Consider the following 23912-nt stretch of genomic DNA (forward strand, 5'->3'; position numbering starts at 1 on the left):
CTAATTGTGATCTCTCTCTCTGCCTACTTGTGATCTCTCTCTCTCTCTATATCAAATAGATAAATAAAACCTTTTAAAAAAAAAGAGAGAGAGAGAGAGAGAGAGTTGGATACTTTAACCAACTGAGCCACTCAGGTACCCCAAAAAGGGAATCTTTGAAAGCAAATTTTAATGGGTGGCCAAGTTGACTAAGATTAAAATTAATTTATTTAAAAATCAGTTTTAATATCAAAAGTAAGCTGGAACAAAATTAGAATTTCGTTTTCTCTTAGTTAAAATGACTTTTTTTTTTTTTGACTTTTGATCTGCTTAAGTCTTTTTAACTTGGAACATTCCAAAAGATTTGCTAAACTTAGGCTTATTTGCTCTGTTAAATTATATGGGAAGCATTGTTAAATAAGAAGTAGTACTAAGCCTTCTTTATGTTGTAGTTGTAAGACTGTGGTACAGGTGGATAGAGTCCATTCTGTCTCCACAAAAATGGCCCCTCATTGCCAGACTTTTGCCATCCTGACGTCCTTGCAACATGGCCACAGTCTGCTCCTAAATAAAAACATTAACACTGACTGTAAATCAAGCAAATGGGGCTTTAGAAATCCCAAGACAGCTGCTTGGTTCTTCCATGCTTCCTGACAAGCCCCATTTTTAAAAAATTTCTGCATTCCTTCATTGACCATAGTGCATTTAAGATGACCCCTAATATTATATAGATATTAGTGGGAAAACTTCTATAAAATTACAAAAACAGTCTATCAGCAATGTCTGACTTGTCAGATCCATCTTTCTGGAAAAACAGTTTTAGCTGCCCAGAGGCCTCAGGGCTCTTCTCCCTACACCCTTTGAGTACTTGCTGATGGACTTCATTCACCTGCTGCTTAGTATGGATGACCAGTATGTTCCTGTAATTGTATGTATGTTAGAGGAGTTAAAGCCTTTCCTTGTTGCAAGACCAATGCCCTCAAAGTAGCAAAGAAACTGTTGGAAAGTGTGTTACCCATTTGAGGTATACCTTCCACAATCTTCAGTGATTAAAGCACCCACTTCTGGACCAATCACATGAGCCTTATACAAAAACCTTGCAAACTTCTTGGAATTCTGTTGCATACAATCTTCTGCCAATCCCTTGTTGACTTCATGCTGGTTTGACCAGTTGCTGTAAGTCTCTAATGTCTTATGTTCAAGCCTATCATCAACAGATTAAAAGAGCCTTTCTAGATCCCAATTCAAAGGATACTGCTGGTCACAGTTTACAGCCTGGTGATTAGATATTTTGAAAACATCATCAGAGAAAAGCCACTCTTGAGCCCCGTTTGGAAAGGACTTTAGCAAATGATTCTGACCACTGACATTGCTATAAAACTAAAAGGTATTAAGCCTTGGGTACACATCACACAGCTAGAAAAATGGCTCCACACGACCTCTGGTCTTGTGCAGATGTTGGGGACCTCCAAATCAAAGTGACAAGAAGGAGAAGGAGCTGATATCAACTAGACTGCACCCACCCAAGACAACAAATCAAGACTTCATGCTTTAATCGACCATGAGGCCCTTTCTTGTTCCCTTTCCTTTACTCTGGCACACCCTTATCTTTATCTCCCAGACCATTGCTGAGGGGAGTAACCTTTGGAATTTAGAACAAACTTCTGTTTCAGGCTAGGGAAAAATCTAACCATGCCCTTAATGTTTCATAAATGAAATAAGACATCTCTCAATTCCCGTAAATTTACATTGTGAGGAAAGGATGTAACAAGAGGCTTTCATGATTCTGGATTAACTCTTTTTGACAGATCTCTATTTCCCTAGTTAGAAATAAATGTAATAAGTCTAACTTCTTTTCTTTCCTTCTTTTTTTTTTTTTTTTTTTTTGAGACCGAGAAAGAGAGGAGAGAGAGGGAGAGGGATGGGGAGTGGAAAGGGCAAAGAGAAAGGGAGAGAAAGAATCTTAACCTGGCTCCGCACCCTGCACAGAGCCCAGCAGGGGATTTTACAACCTTAGGATCATGACCTCAGCCGAAATCAAGAGTTGGATGCTTAACCGACTGAGCCATGAGTTAATTAAAAATTAACTTCTTAATTTTTAAAATTATTACAGGATCTGCTGTTAAAGCAATAACTGTGCAACAAAGATCCTTAGATTTCCTGGCCAAAGTTTTCCTTAATAATAAAGTAGCTCTTGCTTATCTTTTACGTGGGCAGAGCCGTGCCTGTGCTATGACTGACGCCACCTGCTGTACCTGGATTAACACGTATGGGGATGTTAACACTTGATTACATAAGATCACAAAACAAGCCCCTTGCCTTAAAAAGTGACTCCTTCCATGGGGTGTTTTTTTGACTTACTTGACTTTTATTGGTTTGGGTTTGGGGACCATGGATCTTGAAGTGTGCTCCAAACATTGGGAATTATTCTGTGTATAGTAATCATAAGAACTTCCCTGGTACATTATATTCGTGTGGTGAGCATGGCATGATGTATAAACTTGTCAAATCACTAAGCTGTACACCTAACACTAATGTAACTTTGTGTATCAACTATAGTCAAAGGTTCTTAAAAAGCTTTAAATGAGTGTTCATTTAGCCACTAATCACCACACAAATGATCTCACTAAGACAGGAATGTCAGAAAAGGAACAGAGGATAACTGACATAAAGAATATAAAACTACAGTCATAACTTATAAATATCACAGAGATAAAGCAAAAATATCATGACCTGACCGCGTATTAATCCCTAACTCACATGTGGCTTTGACCCTGGAGATGTCTCCTCCTTCTCGAAACTTGCTATTCCTTTGGCTTCTGTGAATGCTCAATCTCCCGGTCTTCCTGTCTTTGTAATCAACCCTTCTCTTCTGCTTCAAGCGCTGTTCACCTTCCAATTTAAATGTGAAGGTTCCTAAGTCAACAACTCTGAATCTAACAACTCTAATGGACTCTGCTTGCATGATTTCATCTACTTGCATTTTTTGAGCCTCCTTGAAGTGGATGCCTCCTAAATCTGTACCGGAGCCTGGACATCTTTCCTGAAATTTAGACTTGGGTAACACAATGCCTGATGGACATGTCCACTTGAACACCATCCCTGAATGCCAAGTCAATAAAGCACAGACAGAATTAACCTTTTCTTCTTTATTTTAATCTCTTTTAGTTGGTTATGTCAATCAGTTCCTCAAGTTATTCTTGGCTTTTCCCTTTTCTTTACTATTCTTCCTCCCATGTTAATTCTAATCTGGCTACTATCAATTCTAATGCTTAAATATTTCTCAAATTCATCACCGGCCTTCCAGTTGTGCTATCACTGGCCCAGTGTTTCGTCCTATCTTTTTGAATTTCTAACTGATCTAAACTCCTAACCGGTCTCCTTTCTTCCCATTTTGTTCTCTCCAAATCCATTTTCTATACAGCAACAAAAAAGAACATAAATTTTAAACCAACTATATTATTACCTCTCAAAATCCATCACTGAGAGGGTAGAGCCAAAGCTCACTACCCCGGAGGAGGGCTCCTGCCTCCCTCTCTGGGAGGGAAGCAACCCTTACACTGTCTGTCTCACATGTTTGACCTCAACAACACAATAATTTATCTAGTTTCTTGTACTGCTATGCTATTTTTGGCTTCTCCATCTTTGTATATGCCATCTCCTTTTCTGGAATGCTCTTCCCTCTATATTGCCTCCAACCTACTCCCCTCCACCAAAACAAAACAAAACACCCCCCCCCCCCAAACCTGGTTAACTCATCCTCATCCTTCCATCTTTATCCTTGCAGGCTCCTCCACAAAGCCTATCCTGACCTCCTTTCTCCTCCACTACAGAGTGAGGTACCCCTTTTGACCTCTGGCTGAGGTGACTCCTTGGTGAGGAAACAAAGACTGGGGAAACCAGCTGGACCTGGCCTGAAAAGGTGAGGGATTTCCCCTCTTGCCCTTTGGAGGGATCCTTTCCCCCATCTCCTTTCTCTTTTAGCTTCTCTGCAGCCTAAACTTAGAATTTCCCAGACAACTGAAGAGTGGTCACCTGGTGTGGTCTGAAGGTCTGAGAGCAAATAGGTCAGACTGTCCATGCCTGTGAGGGTGAAGGACCTCTTTCGTCTGCTTTCTCACTCCATCCCCCAAGGTACTGTTCACACCACCCGCCAAGGTGTGGTGCGGCTGGAGAAGGCAGCTCGACCAGGGTGAATCCACACATGTATGGATTCGGTTGGGACCTTTCTTGTTGCTGGCTGACTTTCAGCTGCCTTACTTCTTTTGGCTCGCTTCTCTTTTTCCTTTGTTTCCATAGATCCAGACCCCATCTTGGTAAACACGTTCCTATGCATTCGGGGTAGGTGAGTCCTACCCCGATTTTTCTGACCTGGTTCAGTTGCCCAGTGTCTGGCTCTCCCTGTTGGAGGGGACACCCAATAGAAAGTACTACCGCTATTTGCTGTGACCCTCTTCTTAGTGACATGCCCTAAAAGAATTAATCACCCCCGTATAAGGTCCTGTCCTTTTTCAGGTCCGTGGGATGCCCTGACTGAAATCGTGAGCACTAATCAGAGTTCCATCCCTTTTGGTGGGATTCCCTTTTGGGAACTGGCAGTGAGTCTTCAAACCCCCTCTCTTCCTTCGGACTCACTCTTGGGTGGGGGGGTTGTATTCTAAAAAACTGGAACAAATCAACCCTCGAGGCCTGAGGGAAAAAATTTCTCATCTTTTTATGTAATGTTTCCTGGCCTCAGTACAAACCCCCAGATCAAGAGGTATGGGCTCTCCTCAGGACTCTTCCTTATAATATTATTTTCCAGCTTGACCTCTTTTGCCAGAACTCCTCCAAATGGTCAGAGTTCTCATATGTGCAAGACTTTATGACATTGTCCCAAAACACCAGCCTCCTTAAAAACTGTAGAATGAGTCTTGCTCAGTTTCATGGCCCATCTGATCCTGTGAATAGCTATTGAACCTCAAACTCTGAAGTTTTGCTAAGTTAAATGATAGGTTGGATTGAATCCTTTGGATATTGGAGTTTTTTCCAAATAGGATAAAATACTGAAACATAAATGACTGAACATAAGGTTTGTCCGTTATAAGCTTCTAATTGCAGAGAAACTAAATATACTTCGGTCTATTGGAAAACATGCTTTATGCTTAATTGATTAATACATTTGTCATCTAAAGAATTCTGGTGTAACAGTTCACAATTGGTTACTTAGTTTTCACTAGAGACTAAGTGTTAAAATGCTGTTAAATGTAACGAAGACTGATGGAAATAAGGAAAGCAGCTCTGTGTGTGGGAAAGCAGGAGATGTGTAAGAAAAATACAAGGAATGGGAATACATTTTTGTTGAAGGAAAAATAAAGTAATTTTATCCTAAGAGATTGGTTGTTTGGAGAGAAAAGTCTTCGAACAAAATCTCAATGTAAAAGAAAATTGTAGTCCATCCTGTGGTCAGGATGGACTAAGGTTGAAAGGAATGGTTTTGAAACCACACTGATATAATATCGACTCTGGTAGAAGACAAAGTTTTCGTGATTTTTGGTTTGTTCTTGATTTAAAAAAAATGTAAACAAAAGGTTTTTTTTCTCTTTTGTCTGTCCAGAAGACCAAAGTTTCTGTTTTGTTTTTTTTCAGGTCTTTGATGATCCCTAATCCTGTTTAGGCACTTGCTCCATAACTTTCTGAGGTTTTAACAAAATTCTCTGAGATTTGAATTGTAAATGAAATCTTTTTGATTAATTAAGGCTTTTTATTTAGTTTGTTCAGTTACTCTGGAAGCACTGTTTAGCAAATAATGTTATGGCTTAGGTTGTGTTGTTTGGGTAAATGCTATAGCTATTCTAAAGACTATGTGCAATTCCTACAATTTTCATATGTTTTGGTAACGCTCATATCAGATTTTAACCATGTCGATTTTTTTTAGTCTTCTGTCATCTATAGCTATTGTTCTCTTGCAAAATGAGTTTCATCTTCAAGAAGATCCATAAAAAGGACTTTTGACAATTACAGGCATATGATATCTTTAAGATCATAAAACTAAAATGGGTGAGAACTTCCAGAAGTAACTAAAAGCTGTATTCAAACTGAACAAGAAAATTAGTAACACAGGACTAAATGAATTAAGGAAGATGAGTATAGTTTTTGTGACTCTTCTTTGAAACATTACTGGTTCTCTAATGTATGTCCTTCCACATTAAGGAAACTTTCTCTTAAGATATCCATGATATACAGAAATATGATTAAATATTTCTTTGTGAACAAATTGAAGCATTTAACTTTTCTCTCTACCTGAACCCTCAGAATTCAAAAAAGTCTCAGTGACTATTCTTTCCTTCACGGCAATTATAGTTACACGCGTAAGTTTAATAAGAATCTGTTTTCCTTATAACAAGACACCATTGAAAACACTGGCTATATTACCAAGGCTTTTTAAAAATTTTTTTTTTTTAAAGATTTTATTTATTTATTTGACAGACAGAGATCACAAGCAGGCAGAGAGGCAGGCAGAGAGGGAGGAGGAAGCAGGCTCCCTGCTGAGCAGATAGCCCGATGCGGGGCTCGATCCCAGGACCCCGAGACCATGACCCGAGCCGAAGGCAGCGGCTTAACCCACTGAGCCACCCAGGCGCCCCCATATTACCAAGGCTTTGACTGGAATGTCATATTTGAGAGACTTGCATAGACTTGAGATGTGACGAAACAGCTTGTAGGAACTAAGTCTGACTTTATGAAACCTGAAGCCATAAAGCCCCTTGGAAATGTTGGCCTGATACGTAGCTTACAGCATTACCAGGTGAATAAAGAACGTCACTTCCTGGCAGGTGCAACGACCTCAGGATACTTTGGGAACCTCAAGAAGAATTTGCCCAAACCTACAGGTATTGCAGGCCTATCTGATGGCAAGTACTTGGCTTGGCTTCTGGCCTAAAGATGCTAATAAAAGTTCAACCTAGAGATTCCTTATAAAAAGTTCCAGCAAAGCAGATGCTGAAAGAGCTATATGCTCACTCACTGTCCTTGTTGAACTTATGTAAACAACTAGGCCAAGTTTGTTAAAAATGGATTTTTAAACAAATTAGTCTTGGTTTGGCTATCTTTGATAAAAATGAGGGCAATTATAGAGAAAATGTTTCAGTAACAGCTTTGCAGATATTGGATTTTTACACTATTTATCATAAACTAGACTAGATTCTGAATTCTTCTAGTTTCCCCAACTATCTAGCTATGGCTTTCCAAACCAAGGTTTCCAATCTTCTTCCATCTCTCAAAGTCACTGCAAACTAAAACTGCCCTTGTGCCTGGACTGACCATTGTACTTCTATAGAACATTACCTGAGGTTATAACAATAACTAGAGGTTGATCTTATTTATTTAGCAGATCAGACTTAAAAGATTCTCCTATTGATAAGGCAGATGACAGTGGGTTTATTGATAGCAATAGTTTCACGGAAAAGGAGATAAGAAAAGCTGGGTATGTTATAGTCAAACTATTTAGGCCAGACTCTAGGCCACAGCCCTCCCAGCAAATATGTCTGCCAAAAGTGGAGTTAATATTCATAAATTTCTAAATAGATATGCAGGGCGCCTGGGTGGCTCAGTGGGTTAAGCCGCTGCCTTCGGCTCAGGTCATGATCTCAGGGTCCTGGGATCGAGTCCCGCGTCGGGCTCTCTGCTCAGCAGGGAGCCTGCTTCCCTTCCCCTCTCTCTGCCTGCCTCTCTGTCTACTTGTGATCTCTCTCTCTGTCAAATAAATAAATAAAATCTTTAAAAAAAAATAAATAGATATGCAGACCATATTCTCCCTAAACCTTATCTGACAGTTACTAGCAACACACCCCATATAAATCTGGGACACATGGTTTATTTAAAGGTGTGGAAGTCTAATACAGCAGGGGATTTGATTTAACATCCAAATGGAAGGGCCACCACTGGGTCATATTATGTACTCCCATAGCCATAAATTTGGGACATTCCTCATGGACTCATATATCAAGAATTCAACGTGCATCTTCCCTACAGGAATCCAGGGTGCCTGTTAATGCATCTTCTTACTCCTGTGAACCTGTGAAAGACCTCAAACTTCTTCAAATCACAATGATGGGTGTACATTCTTTTTCATTCTCTTTTCCCCAATTCATACTGACAATTTCTTCTTACAATGGGCACGGCATTTTGCCGAACTTCAAAATCCAACAGCTTGCTGGGATTCTGCCTGTCTCAAGCACATCTGGTCTGCCTTGATGGGTCTCCCTATTTCAGGGCAGAGATTGGCATTCCTTATGTAACTATGCCTTAGATATGATCTATGACCCAAATACTGCTCTATTTTGCAGTATTTCTTTTTTTTAAAGATTTTATTTATTTATTTGACAGAGAGAGATCACAAGCAGGCAGAGAGAGAGGGAGAAGCAGGCTCACTGCTGAGCAGAGAGCTCGATGCGGGACTCGATCCCAGGACCCCGGGATCATGAACTGAGCCAAAGGCAGAGGCTTTAACCCACTGAGCCACCCAGGTGCCCCTTTTTTGTGATATTTCTATAACAAAACTAAACCTTACCCTCTGGTCTATGGTCAACACCACCTGGAATCTCTCAGGCCACAATCAGACCTTTTTAAACTCTTAAACCATTAAGGTTCTGACTGAATGCACTCACCCACAAATAAATGGGGACCAGAAGATGCCTAAGTTACAAACCCAACTTCTCAGTATACATTGAATGGAACATATTAAATCTGGGATGAATATTTATGACTCACCCCCCAATGGGACAGTTAAGCCAAAAGGCAATTCTATGCTGGGAATAAAGGAAACATCCTTATGATACATGGGCAAATAGCACAGAGTAGTTAGATGGCTGTCATCAGAAATATGCTCACAAATCGTTGTTCTTCTGGTCACTAATTGGTTTGCTGCTGACTGGACAAGGAGGCCCAGAATGAGATGGCTGGCTCCTAATGGGACCCAGTGGCTCTGCAGCTCTAACCTGCAGCCATGGCTTCCCCCAGGCTGGATAGGCTGCTGTACTCTGGGGTTTGCCTGGATGCACAGATGCATTAAGACCATTACCAACCCAGCCAATCCTTCAAATTTAAAATGACAGTGGACATGTTCCGTATTTCATTGCTATGGCCACCTAACACACTTCTTTATTTCCTCTTTAGGACTGGAGGATGTCACTTGGCAAATGGACACACTTAATAAGTACACAGTTGAAGCCCTAGATGACACTCAAAATAGTATTTCCTTATTAAATACCGAAGTAACACACAAATGTGTAAAGCAGTTTTACAAAGTAGAATGGCATTGGATGTTTTAACTGCTGCACAAAGTGCAACATGTATTATCACAAAAACAGAGTGCTGTGTATACATTCTAGATTACCACAAATATTTCTGGGTTTCTAACTGACATGAGTACTCAAATTGGTACTCTAAAAGATCTTTCCCTGGGGCACCTGGGTGGCTCAGTGGGTTAAGGTCTCTGCCTTCAGCTTGGGTCATGATCCCAGAGTCCTGGGATCAAGCCCCACATCGGGTTCCCTGCTCAGCGGGGAGCCTGATTCCCCCCCCCCCCCCCCCGCCCCGCTCCTGCCTCTCTGCCTACTTGTGATCTCTGTCTGTCAAATAAATAAATAAAATCTTAAAAAAAAATAAAATAAAAGATCTTTCCCTTTCTTTCACTGACTGGTTAAAATCCTAGATAGGGGGAGGGGTTTTGCTAACTATCAAAAGACTCTTATTTGGGCTTCTTTTTCTTCTTGTTATTCTAATCATGTTTTGCTGTTTTCTCCCATGCTTTTCCTCCTGGTGCCAAGCGTCCTTCAGCACCACATCGTCAAGCTGACAGGATCCTCTCTGCTCAAGGGAGACTCCCATAGGTCATCAACTCTAGACACAGCTGTCTCGGCCTTCTCTACACCCCTCATTCAGCATGAAGCAGTTACAGAAGACAAGACCTTCTACCCTCAGCAATCTTAAAGATTTAAGGGTCAAAATTGTTCAGGGGGGAATGTAAAGGCTGTTTTTGGGCAACCAGCTTGAACAATGGGAAGCTGAGTAAGGTAGAAGGTCCCACGCTGACCTGGCTGAATACCAACAGGCCCATCAGACAACCCACCTCAAAATACACATAAGGCCTAGCTGACCAATGGGTTACTTACATCTACCCAAAAAGGAAAATTCCATATGTTCCCATACCTCCTCACCCTCCCCTTTAACTATAGTCCCCACCCCTGCCTCATAGCAGGCACTCTCTACCTCACTGTACTGTCTGTCTCTCCCTTGCAGTATATTCAATAAACTTCTATCTCCTTGGTCTGCCTCGGGTGAATTCTTTCACTGCCTGTGCTGCCAGCCTCCACCCACCCAGGTTGTCCCACATTTGGTGGCCTGTACAGAGACCCTTGGTGGCCCCCCACTTAACGGATTACCTTTACAAACCTGGGTCATGTTTTGGTGCCAAGATGTGAACCATCTGATTATTCCCTATTACCACCATGACTGCATATGAAAAATGGCTCTACCACCTAACAATCTTATGGTTAAGATTTGCAATTCTACCATAATATACTTTAAAAAAAAACATTTTATTTATTTATTTGAAAGAGAGAGAGACAGTGAGAGAGAGCATGAGCGAGGAGAAGGTCAGAGGGAGAAGCAGACTCCCCATGGAGCTGGGAGCCCGATGCGGGACTCGATCCCGGGACTCCAGGACCATGACCTGAGCCGAAGGCAGTCGCTTAACCAACTGAGCCACCCAGGCGCCCCCATAATACACTTCTAATAGCACTTTAAAAGCTAAATTTGCACAGCTCACCCATCCGTATCACAAGTGTGACAGAATCAGGACTATCCTCTGTCTAAAAGTAAGAAAGCAACTCTATGTCCATTGATACATGAACGGATAAAGAAGATGTGGTATATATATCTCTATATATGTCTATATAGACATATATAGACACATATAGACATATGTAGAGATATATATACCCCCCCCCACACACAATGGAATATTATTCAGCCATTAGAAAAGATGAATATTTACCATTTGCATCCACCTAGATGGAACTGAAGGGTATTATGCTGAACAAAATGAATCAATCAGAGGAAGACAATTATATAGTTTCACTTATGTGGACTATAGGAAACAGCACAAAGCATCATAGGGGAAGGGAGGGAAAACTGAAAGGGAAGTCCTCAAAGAGGGAGAAAAACTGTGAGAGATTCTTAATGACAGGAAACCAACTGAGGGTTGCTAGAGGGGAGGTGAGTGGAGGGATGGGGTAATTGGGTGATGGGCATTAAGGAGAGCACATGATGTAATGATTACTGGGTTTTATATGCAACTGATAAATTGTTGAACACTACCTCTGAGACTAATGATGTACTATATGTTGGCTAATTGAGTTTAAAAAAGAAAAAAGAAAAGAAAAGAAAGGAATAGAAAAAAGAAAAGAAAGCAACTCTAATACTGACCTGTGGGCTCACTGGATAATCAGAATGTCCAAGATAAGAAGGAAGACTAAACCACATGAAAGTGAAGTATCCAACATGTTGCAATCTTTGGGATGAAATTAGAGCAGGTGAGAATTGAAAAGACCGGTTGTTAAACTACAGGATAGATGAGTCATGAGAAAGGGAGAGTGGAATAGAAGTACTGTGTGGTAAATATGTGTGGTTTAAACACTCAAAAAAGAAAGGTGTTCTTAACACATGCAATGGCAATGGCTCAACTTTGAAAGGTTTTTTAGGTTTGCTGAAATCATATGCTCCATCCTTAGGTGGTCTAACCCTTATTCAAGGCTCTTTTGAAATTCTCCTCAGGGCAATCATGAAGCAGAGCTAAAGACCACTTTATAAATGGCCAGAATGCCAGTCTACCAAGTAGGATTCACAGGGTCTCAAATACTCCATCCCTCTCTGTGAAAATGGAACAATAAAAACCACATCACTTACCATTGTGCAAAATGATGTTGGACCTTTGGAATGGCCAAATACCTAGAAAGACAAATTTTAGAAACATTTCTTTTCATGTTTCATTTTAATTAAAGAAAATATTGAATTTTTAATTTTCATTATTCATCTGTATTAATATGGGTCCTTCGAGGAAATACCTCTATTGGTGGAATCTGGGCTCTCAGAACAAATGTGAGCAGATAAAGACTTTTTCCCCTTTCTTAATAAACTGCTTCCTTCTATGGGTTATATAGCCTGTAAATATTATAGTATAATGAAGATGGCAAAATGTGTTATAGTGTCATAATGTAATGTTTTTAGATATGAATGTTGTATTTGAATTGCCAACATATAATTGGCTTTTGCCAAGGTAACTTGAAAAGATGGTGGGTGGGCATCTGCATGTCTCAGTTGGCTCAGTGTTCTGCCTTCAGCTGGGGTCATGGTCTTGGGGTCCTGGGATCCAGCCAGGTGTTGGGCTCTCTGCTCAGTGGGGAGTCTGCTTGTCCTTCCCCTCCCCCCTCCACCCTGCTCTTGCTCACTCTCTTCCTCTCTCTCTATCAAATAAATAAATAAAATATATTTTTAAAGATTTTATTTACTAATTTGAGAGAGAGCAAGAGCAAGCAAGTGAGAGAGAGTATGAGCAGGAGGGAGGGGTAGATAAAGCCCAAGTAAATAAAATCTAAAAGAAAAAGAAGAAAGAGAGAAAGGACTGGTGGGCTGATTTTATCCAGGAGCTATATGGCTCATGCTTAATTGGTCATTCTCAATGAGAGCCATGACAATTAGCCTCATGATTGTTGGAGTCCTTTCATCTTTCTTAGCCTGTGGAATGACATATACTCTGGTTCCCATTGCTCTATTAAACTCTGGTATCCCCAACAGAACCACTTCCTTCTGCTCCCTGGGGATATGCCCGCTGTTGGACTTAGGCCACTGTCTCCTCCCTCCTATACTGGCACCACGTGCTACCCTCTGCCTAGAATGGTGGAAGTTGTATTCATTGCAGTTAAGAGTGTCTCCTTATCCAAATGCGTATCAGCGTGACAATGAATAGCACTGGTTGGCTTCGGTTTTCCCACATCTAAGTGTGTTTATGCTCTTTGGCAGGGAACTACTTTCACTAGAGGACAAAAGGAACTTTTTGCAGTTCTACTTTTGGAAGCAGTGAGTTAGCTATTAGCTAAAACACCTATGCTTCTGGAAATGAGTCCCTACAACCTGAACACTACTCATTTGTAGAAATAGCCTATGGTTGAAAGAGAGATGACCGTTTGGAGTGGAATAAAGACCAAATGAAGAATGGAAAGAGGAGTGGGGATATCCAGAGGCTTATCTTGGCTCCTATGGAACAAATAAGGGGTCCAGGGCTCAGCAACTCCTCCCTCCAACCTCAGTTTTCCCAAGTTTGTAATGAAGGATTTAGAAAGAGAGGACTCTAAAAGTTTAAAATTCTATAGTTTTATAAATCTTAAGAAGTAGACAACTAATGTGAGTTAAATGTAATTAAGGGCTTATGCAATCTATTTGCAAGTTTCTATCACTATTCTATACATATTGTCATAAAGAATAAATAGAGAAGATTTTGAAAATGCCAATAGTCTGGTTTTTTTCCCAGCCCATGACAAGATCTCTCCAGTTGTCAATTTCTTTTTCCTTTCAAAAATCAGTCAACTAGTGGTTTGAGCTTTAAATATGGAATGACTCAAGACTAGAAATTCTGGTTGCATCAATAGAAAAGAGATGTGTTCCTATAGCCATTCAACTTTTTTTTTTTCATTCTTAAAGATTAACCTGAAATCCAAAACTAGGCCAGTTAAATTTAGTGTTGATGTGTCAAACATTTATCAGCAATGGCAGTTTGCTAGAGCTTCTCTGCAAGGGTCTGGGGGGATATAAATGTCCTTCCACTGTTTCTTTAACTGTGCACGTAGATGGATTTCAAAACTGCTTTGCCATCCGCCAAAGGTCATGTGATGACAGATTTGGACCCTGTCATATGATGATTAGTGAGTGGCTAGTGACATATAAGGCTTTGGAGACTAGAACCCCTGATAGGTTTCTAATGCTTGAATACTTCCCAGCATATCCCTCTGCACTTGCAAAGGGAGTGGTACAAATGCATGGGCGCCCATGTGGAGCTGAACTGTTTGAATTACTCTCAGTGACAAGTTTCCAGGATCTGATCCAACAGTCAGAAAATATGTGCTGAGTGCCAGTATGTTCTAAGCGCAGTGCTAGGTGGGAAAGTATGTGAAAAAAAAAAAAAAGCAAGATAGATAAGGCTTTTGCCCTCAGGTTTTCAGTCCAGTAGGAAAGGGTAACATTCCTCAAATTGACGTAATAGAGATTTCAAGTAGATTTCTACCAGATTCCTGTGGCAGAAGACCAGGATTATTTGGGCAAAAATACCACTCAAACTAAATAGTCCTGATTACCACCTACACAACTAAAAGGTCCATTGGCCACAGAAAAGTCACAGGACTGATTTAAGTACTCAAAACACTGATGAGGAAGAATCTTTTCTTTCCTTTTTTTTTTTTTTTTAAAGATTTTATTTATTTATTTGACAGAGATCACAAGTAGGCAGAGAGGCAGGCAGAGAGAGAGGAGGAAGCAGGCTCCCCGCTGAGCAGAGAGCCCGATGTGGGGCTCGATCCCAGGACCCTGGAATCATGACCTGAGCCAAAGGCAGAGGCTTTAACCCACTGAGCCACCCAGGCGCCCCAGGAAGAATTTTTTCTTATCTCTCTAGGAAAATTATCTTGTTCATGCTTCTGTGTTCTCTCTTATTTCTTTGTCTAGCTCTATTTTTGTCCTCTGCCTAATGTATACTTTAGAATGGAAAAATTAATCAAATGACCTCAGTTTACTACCTCAGTCCTGGAGCCTATTTACCTTGAGAGTTGCATAGTTTAGATCACATAGCATGGATAGACAACAGAATGTAGGCACGCATGCAGACATAAATGATATGTAAAGTGGATGCAGCAAATTCCCCATGGACTTTGTCATTCCTCACCTCTTCTGTTCCCCAGGTGATTTAACAACAGGATGTTGTCCTAAGGAGAAGCATCCAGAGAACCCTGCCCTCTGTGGACTGGTGTATTGTTTAAGAAATAATTCAAATAGTCTTCAGTTAAAACAAAAAACCAAACTTACATTATTTACCGTGTGCCAGGCAGCACGAGTTTTCCATGCTTTAATTCATTTAACCATCACAGTAAACCTTTCGTTATCTCCATGTTACAGATGAGTAAACTGAGGCAGAGAAGTTACTTGTCCAAGTAACAAAGAATGGTAGAGCTGGGATACCAACCCAGACTGTTGGACTCCCAAGTTTGTGTCCGTAACTAGTACACATTCTGTCGTCCTAGAGTGAAAAACTGATTGGGAATCTTCTCTGTCACATTTCCCATTCCTCTTGAATTTGTGTCAACCCAGTGGCAATCGTAAAGTATGCCTGGCATCCACAGAAGCTAATCTATCTTTCGTGCTGGCCTCCCCCACCACAAGACAGCAAGCATGTTCCTGAGTCACTCATGGCGCGAGCATGGGGTTGGAGCTTACGCCTTCTGCACCAGCATGCCTATCTGGAGGTGAAGTTGTCTAGCTGGCTTTTCCACTGACATCACACAGGGAAACACATTATTAAGGCATCTCTGTACTTCTCTAACTTCCTTGGAAATGGTGTTATTTAAGTGGTTATGAAACATGCCTTGAAACGATTCTCTTTGGTTTAAATAGTTAAAGGTGTACTTAAGGAAGTATGTCCATTTTTAGAGTCATTGCATAATGTCTTTCCCCTTAAGTGTGCTTCATAATTTTGATGGTTGAGTAGTCAATTGGGTATAATGCTTTTGAAAGAGAAACCATTCTCTGAAAATCATAAACATATTTATATAATCATCTCCTGCTTTCTGACCTCTATGGGGTGCAAATCTATTCTGGCTTATGATATTATTTAAACTGTTTTATATGTGTAAGACTTACCTTTACATTTAGTTATTAAACTCCTTAAAGACACATCAAGATATCTGGGGACACAGTAAGTACAATACCTAATAAATATAGCTGCTGAACTGAAGTGAAAATGCATTAGGTAAAAAAATTAGGTATAGGGGCGCCTGGGTGGCTCAGTGGGTTAAAGCCTCTGCCTTTGGCTCAGGTCATGATCCCATAGTCCTGGGATCGAGCCCCGATTAGGCTCTCTGCTCAGCAGGGAACCCGCTTCCCCCTCTCTATCTGTCTGCCTCTCTGCCTACTTGTGATCTCTGTCTGTCAAATAAATAAATAAAAAATCTTAAAAAAACCCCAACAACTTGTTATTTAGAAAAAATTTTTTTATTGAGGAACTACCGTGTTCTGGGAAGAATTTTAAGTGCTGATGGTTCAGCAATGAACAAGACAAAGTGTCTTCCCTGATGGAGCTACATACCCAGCTGATAAAGCAACCATCAAAACAGTGTTTGATTCCGACTTGTAATGATGATAAGCCTTGCAGTGTTTCCTTGCTCCTGCATTTCCTGCACATACTTCCTTCCCAGAGCCACTTCTTGGGGTTACATTGTTCCTTTGCTAGCTCTCCCTGCCATATCAGATGGTATTGTCATTATCACAAAATACTTGCCAGACTTATAAATGGAGTGTTTGAAGCGTCCCAATAATAACCCTACTCTTTCCTTTTCCAGGTTGTGAACCATTTAAGAAATAAGACAAGAGTAAAGCAGATGGGAGTCCTCTGTGATTCCTTAGTTACTGGCAAATGCTAGGGCATGGCTTATATTTGCTGTGAAGAAATCCTTTTGACAGTAAGCCCCAGAATTGACACATTGGGTCAGTTCAGGCCCCCCTCCTGGTGGCCTGCCCTGTGTGGTGTCGTGATGGAGGAGAGAGCAGAATGCATGCTTCTTACTGACAGCTGGTTCCCAGGCAATGGAGAAACCCTGACTTACACACATCCAGTTCCTCTCCCAACTCACAGCCAGTAAGTTGCTCCTCCTCCATGAACTTACTGATTGATATATTGTTATCTATTTTCTGACTTCTCTTCTATCTGAATAAAGGAAGAAAATTATATTCCACCTCCCCATCAGAAACAGGGAGGGGACAGGGAGCCCATGAAACATTCCTTGTGTAGCACCATTACACCCACATCTGACTACAGGTAGTCCTGGGGTCCTCTATTTAACACTCATAACTACTATTGCACGGCCCACTTTGGCAAGTTGTCTAGGCTCTTTGTATACTGTTTTTGTAAGGCCTAGGGGTCTCTTGTGGGTTTTCTACCAAACACTTAGAAATTAGGAAGATTGCTACCATAAGAGATCAGACACAGGCATATCATTTGAAAGACAAAAAATTACCAAGCCAGCAGTACTTGCTGACTGAGTACTGACTGAGTAAGTGGCTAGGCCTGGGCTGTCAAATATGAGATGACTATATGTGGTGATTTCAATTTAAGTTAATGAAAATGAAATAAAATAAACAATTCCATTCCTCAATCTCATTAGTCACTTTTCAAGTGCTCAACAGACAATGTGGTTAATGGTTATCATGTTGGACAGTGCAGATGGAGGACACTTCATCATCACAGAGAGCTTTACTGCATGGGATTCATCTAGAAAAGCTCCATTAGTTGATTGAAGAGTTAGTCAGTCCTTGATTAACCTTTGAAGTGCAGACAATGGAGAGCTGTCCAGTCGAACTTGGGTGGTGAGATTACATCAATCTGGGTCCTGGGAGAAGACAGATGGCACACTTAAAGGGTTAAATGAAGAGAGTTCAATAAACAGATCTTTTACAAAGTTGTGGATTGGGCTGAGTGAACCAACAAAAGATGGTGAAGCATCTGAAAGCTTTGCACAGGGAGGAGCCATCAACTGCCCTGGTGATGAAAGGTCTGAGAAGAATGACATCCCTGGACCTGACAGGCACTGCCAAACTGATGGCCCTCCAGTGGGCTGCTGGGGAACAGCCCTGACTCTTTCTCTTCCTGTTCTTCAGCTGTCCTGCAGGTGTCTCTGCTGGCCTCCAACTGGAAGGGCAAAGAGCACTTGGGGATGCAGGCTGCCAAGGCAGACACATGAGACACAGAGCAGGACAGACAGGGAAAATGGAAACAGAAAGACAAAGGAGAGGGATCAGTTCACCTTGCAATTTTTGCCCAGCACAGAGGGAGATTTGGTCTGGCTAAGAGTGGTGTGAATTTCCCACGTGGCAGTCCTAATGGGGAGATGGATTGCCGGACGGTGGCAGTGATGCTACCCATGGTTTATCTTGGTACATAGAGAAGAATGCCGAATGCATGTGGTGCCTGTATCTGTTCATGCGGCAGGTTTCCCTCTCTCTGTAATGACTATATTGGCGGTTTTGAACACTTGACCAGGTGTTTCTGAGCCTTGGACCAGGTGGGGAGACAGCACATCTCCTTGGCTTGACTTACAAGGAGTCAAAAGAGTCAAGGAAGCAGTCTGACCTGTTCTTTGCAGTGGCCACTTGGAGACATTTGCCGTCATTTAATGAGATCGGTTTCCAAGACATTCCTAAAACATTCAAGAAATGTTTTTTTTTTTTTCTTTTTTAGCACTATTTGCACATAAGAAGAAAAATTAACAGGTGAATAAAGACAGGGGTATCTGAATGGCTCAGTGGGTCAAGAGTCTGACTTGATTTCTGCTCAGGTGGTGATCTCAGGGTCATGGGATTGAGCCCCCTGTCAGGCTCTGAACTCAGCAGGGAGCCTCAGCAGCTTGAGATTCTCTCTCACTCTCCTTCTGCCCCTCCCCCTGCACACACACACTCTCTCTCTCTCAAATAAATAAATAAATAAATAAATAAATAAATCTTTAAAAAAAAGTGAACAGTGACAGGCCAAAACTTCTTGACATTTAATATGTTTAGTTGAATCATGATAAAGTACACTTTTATAACTCAACTATGCTTTGATTTTACTTTCCTTTTATTATAGCAGGAAAATTGTAGAACAGTTACTAAGGAGAAAGTCACCTACTATCCTAACTTGAAAAGTGTAATTTTTTAAAACATTTGCTTCTCAACTTTTTACTAGGTGTACCAATAAAGACTTATATTGTGCTCTGTTCCATAATGTGATTTCCTGTGCAGTAATTTTACTATCTGCATAATATTCCTTCTATGATATACCATAATCATCCTCCATTAGTTAGCATCTAATAGCTTCCATTTTTAATCATTGAAATTACTGCAGTGAACATCTATGAGCATGTGGTCCCTTTATAGTTTAGATTATTTCCTTAAAATAGATTCCCAGAGATAGAATTATGGGCCAAAGGGCTTCAATATTTTTATGATTCTTCATACCTATTGCCAACGTGCTTTCCAAAGGATTAATTGTACAGCTTCACAAAGTCACCATTGATATAGGCGGTAGTCTGATTCCCCAGAGCTCTGCCAGAAGGGAAATTGTTTCAACTATACAAATTAACTATGGGGAAAATTATGTTATTAAATTCAGTCTTGCATTCAAGAAGTATATCTATTGTTGGGGCGCCTGGGTGGCTCAGTGGGGTAAACCTCTGCTTTTGGCTTAGGTTATGATCTCAGGGTCCTGGGATTGAGCCCCACATTGGGCTCTCTGCTCAAGGGGGAGTGTGATTCCCCCCCTCTCTCTCTGCCTGCCTCTCTGCCTACTTGTGATCTCTGTCTGTCAAATAAATAAATAAAATCTTTAAAAAAGGAAGTATATCTATTGTTATATTTGTTATTGTGCAGTATATATATATTATATTTATAATATTCTGCATACATCTAGCTTGAGGAAAATTGGTAATTCGAGGGGCAGGAACTCTTGGCAGCCCTGTATGCTCCCCAGAAATCCCCACATGTGGCATGGCCTATCCCTTCAAGGCCAAGATTTGGGGACCAGCTTCAGAGAGCAAGGATGCTTAATTTCATGGCCTGCAGTGCAAATTCACTCCTATAACCTGCCTAAGGCATCTAAGACCTCCAGACTACCCAACCCTAGCAGGTCAGCTTCCTAGAGCTAGGGATTCCCCCAATTGTAATTCTTCTGCTGAGTGGAAAGGTCATTTGAGTCAGAGACCTTATGGACCAATGCTGGGAGGATACATGAGCCTTAGTGGAAGTCAGGTCTTCTAGGTGTCCCTCAGCAGAATTCTTGGCCATTCCAGGAACGCAAGTCTAACAAGTTCCTTGAAATATGGTTTTTGGGGGAAAAGCAACTGTGTTTTACAATGGGACAGATTTCACACATCACTGTGAGCTCCTAGATGCCCCTAGATGCCCCTATGGGGGCCCAGTCCATCTCCACAAGTCCCAGATATAGAAGACCATCCCAGGATGCCTGCACATGGAGTCATAGTAAGTTTCCCACATACAGTTTGCTCCAGGTATCAGAACCTCTTGGCCCTTTAGACAGTGCCTGTCCTTGCTGACCAAGCCATCTTCTAGAAACAGTCTTTCTCAGAACTGCACCACTGGTGAAGACACTTGAATTGTGGCTATCTTCAGACCCTTAGGGCCCTTATGGGACCAGGGTCCTGTCTGGCAAATGTATTTCCCAGGTGTTCCATACCACATAGCCCTGGTCAGGTCCAGTATGGCTTCTGAGATCCTATAAAATCTGGCATCAGAGGAAAGGACTACTCTGTTGTAGAGTAGAGTGGAGCCTAGCAGCCCACTGTGTCTCCCAGCAGTCCCTACCTATGGCTCAGCCTGTACCTCCATGGCCTTGAACCAGGGACTGATCCTAGAGAGCCTGGCTGTAGGATGGGAGCCATAGGAGCATGTGCACTATGATCCCTGCCCAACTCCCACCCTTGTGTATCCAGGCCTGAGTGAACAGCCCCCCAGCCCCCAGTCTTGTAGGCTGTCTTCCTAGAGTTGTAGTTCCCTGCACTACACTCCTGATGCAGAGTGGGGAAGGTCTTTCAGTCAGACTCTATTGACCTGTGCTGGTAGGATACATGGGGGGTCAGTTTACCCAGGTGTCTCTATCAGTAGAATTCCCAGTGGTACCCAGCATGGCAAGGCTAAGGAGTTCCTTGAGATCAGGGTACAGGGAACTGAATTTTGGAACAGGGTGAACCTTGGCATTGCTGTGAATCCTGCGAAAGTCCCCGGGGGGGCCAGGTCCATCCCTGTCAGTGCTGGATCCAGGGTGCATGGATGTTGAGTCACCATGGCTGGCATGTACAGACACTCCACCAACCTACCTCCAGGCATCTGGACCCCTTCGTCTTCAGATAGGGCCTTCCCTCACCCAGCAGGCCATCTTCCTAGGGCAGACTTTCCCCATGTGTCATTGATGAGGACATTTGAATTATAGTCACTATCAGACCCTATATGGTCCTACTGTTCATACAGGCTAGGCACTGGTCTGGCAGTCATAATTCCCAGGTGCTTTGTTTTAGTGGCAAGTTATGTTCAGCGAAGTGTTCATCGTTCCTAGCAATTTATTTAATACAGGTTCACTGTGGGAATTTCACAAACCAGTAACATACACGGTAATGTTTCTTACTAAGCCAATAAAGAAATGACAAGTCCAAATCAATCACAGATTAATTATACTATTGTTCCAGGCAAGGAAAAACTTAAAGATTAAAGTCCAAATTTAGCTGAGTACCTTTATATGATTTGGGAGAGATAGCTTAGTCAACCAAGGCCTGATGTCCAAGGGCCAGCGTCAAAGGAAAAGTCCCCTGTTGCAAGAGCATGTTGTTAGCAAATGATGCCATGGGGATTGACAGGAAAGATGATATTCTTCAAAGGGCCACTGTATAGCTTTTGCTGATAAAATAGTTGTCTATCCTGCTGCAGGAGCCAATTGCCCCAACATCTCTCCACCCCCCACCCTGCTCCCGCAAAAACAAAAACAAAACAAAACAAAACAAAACAAAACCCTAAATGTCCCAGATCATTCTCCAGAGTGGATGGAGCCCAGGAGCAGCTTCAATAATCCAAATTAGTCTGTTATAGAGTCATCACAAGCATGCCTTGCTTTTAAACAAAAAACAAAAAAACAACAGAAAAAATTTTTTTGAAACAACAAAACAAAAACTAGTATTAATTACTTTTCTGACAATACACAAGTACTCAAATTAACTAGTACTGAGAGAGGGAAGGAGACCATACCTATGGGCCTTGTCTCACACGAGCGCATGTGGGTAGGTACAGGGCATTTGTCATTATCGCAAAACGAATTTTAATCTTTAATCTTTAGTTTGATTTAACATTGCTTTTAGTATGACGCTGACACCAGCTGTGCGGAAAGGGCTCTGGAGAGATTTTCACAGCAGCAGACACCTGAGGCTGTACTCCGGTCCCTTGGACTGCAGGGCAGCCAATACTGCTTCGTCAAATACATCCTTGAGGCCTTTCTGTGCGAGTGCAGAACACTCCACGTACTTGACAGCCTTCAGGTCATTGGCTTTTCAGTAGTCTCTGGAGTGATAGGCTTCAGTTTGTTCTTGGCAAGTTTCTCAATCGTAGAGGGGTTATCTTGGAGATCGGTTTGGGTCTCAACAAACAAGAAAGGAGTCTTTGGACAACGATGAGTTATCCCAGCTTCACATTTTCAAATGAGGATGGAGAGACGACTGAAAAACAGACTAGAAATACATCTGTTTGTGGATAACTCAGCGGTTGTAATCTCTCATAATCCTCTTGCCCTGCAGTATCAAAAGGTCCAAGAGTATATGACTCTCCACCAATCAAAACTGTCCATGCATAGTTATCAAAAACAGTCGGTACATACTCAGATGGAAATTTGTTTGTTGTGTAGGATATCAGGAGACGCGTCTTACCAACAGCATCATCGCCCACAACAACACACTTAATTGTCTGCATTGCTGGAACAGTTTTGTTTCCACTTAAAATACGTCAAATTCGATGATGACCTCAGCTTCTCTGCCAGGGCGTTGGCAGCACTCAGTTTTGTTTCTTTTTCAAGATTTCTGTCTATTCAGGGCCTTTCATGGTTCCATACAAATTTTAGAATTATTTTTTCCAAATCTATGAAAAATGCTGTTTGTATTTTGATAGGGATTGCTTTAAGCTTGTAGATTGCTTTGGATAGTTTGGATAGATTTTAACAATCTTTGTTCTTGCAATCCATGACCATGGAATGTCTTTCCATTTGTTTGTGTCATCTTCAACTACTTTCATCAGTGTTTTATTGTTTTCAGAGTATGGGTCTTTCCCCTCCCTTGTTAAGTTAATTCATAGGTATTTGTTTTTAGTGCAATTGTAAATGGGATTGTTCTATTAATTTCTCATTCTGCTACTTCATTATTAGTGTATAGATATGCAATGGATGTCTTTGTATTGACTTTGTATCCTCACTGAATCATACTGAATTCATTTACCAGCTCTAATAGTATTTTGGTGGAGTCAGGGTTTTCTATATAAAATATCATGTCATCTGCAAATAGTGAAACTTTTGTTTCTTTCTTAACCAATTTGGGTGCATTTTATTTCTTTTTTTAAAAAATTATTTATTTATTTGACAGAGAGAGAGAGAGAGAGACAGCAAGAGAGGGAATACAAGCAGGGGGAGTGGGAGAGGGAGAACAGGCTTCCTGCTGAGCAGGGAGCCTGATGCAGGGCTCTATCTCCCGGACCCTGGGATCATGACCTGAGCTGAAGGCAGAGGCTTTAACCTACTGAGCCACCAGGTGCCCTGGGTGCATTTTATTTCTTTTTCTTGTCTGATTGCTGTGGCTGGGACTTCCAGTCCTATGAGGAATAAAAGTGGTAAGAGTGGACATCCTTGTCTTATTCCTGATCCTAGGGGAAAAGCTCTGTTTTTCCCCTTTGAGTATCATGGTTGCAGTGAGTTTTTCATATATGGCCTTATTATGTTATATGTTGAGGTATGCTTTCTCTAAACTTAATTGGTTGAAGTTTTTTTTATCATGAATGGATGTTGTACTTTGTCAGATGCTTTTCTGCATCTAATGAAATGATCATATGGCTTTTAT

At 41.4% G+C, this 23912-nt stretch overlaps 1 pseudogene; it reads right to left on the reverse strand.

Moving 5' to 3' along the window:
• Nucleotides 1–22220: 22220 nt before the first annotated feature.
• LOC125093989 (cell division control protein 42 homolog) lies at nt 22221–22845 on the reverse strand (annotated as a pseudogene).
• Between the last annotated feature and the right edge of the window lie 1067 nt (nt 22846–23912).

This window comes from Lutra lutra, chromosome 2 (genome assembly GCF_902655055.1).
Source record: "Lutra lutra chromosome 2, mLutLut1.2, whole genome shotgun sequence".
NCBI classification, from domain to species: Eukaryota; Metazoa; Chordata; class Mammalia; order Carnivora; family Mustelidae; genus Lutra; species Lutra lutra.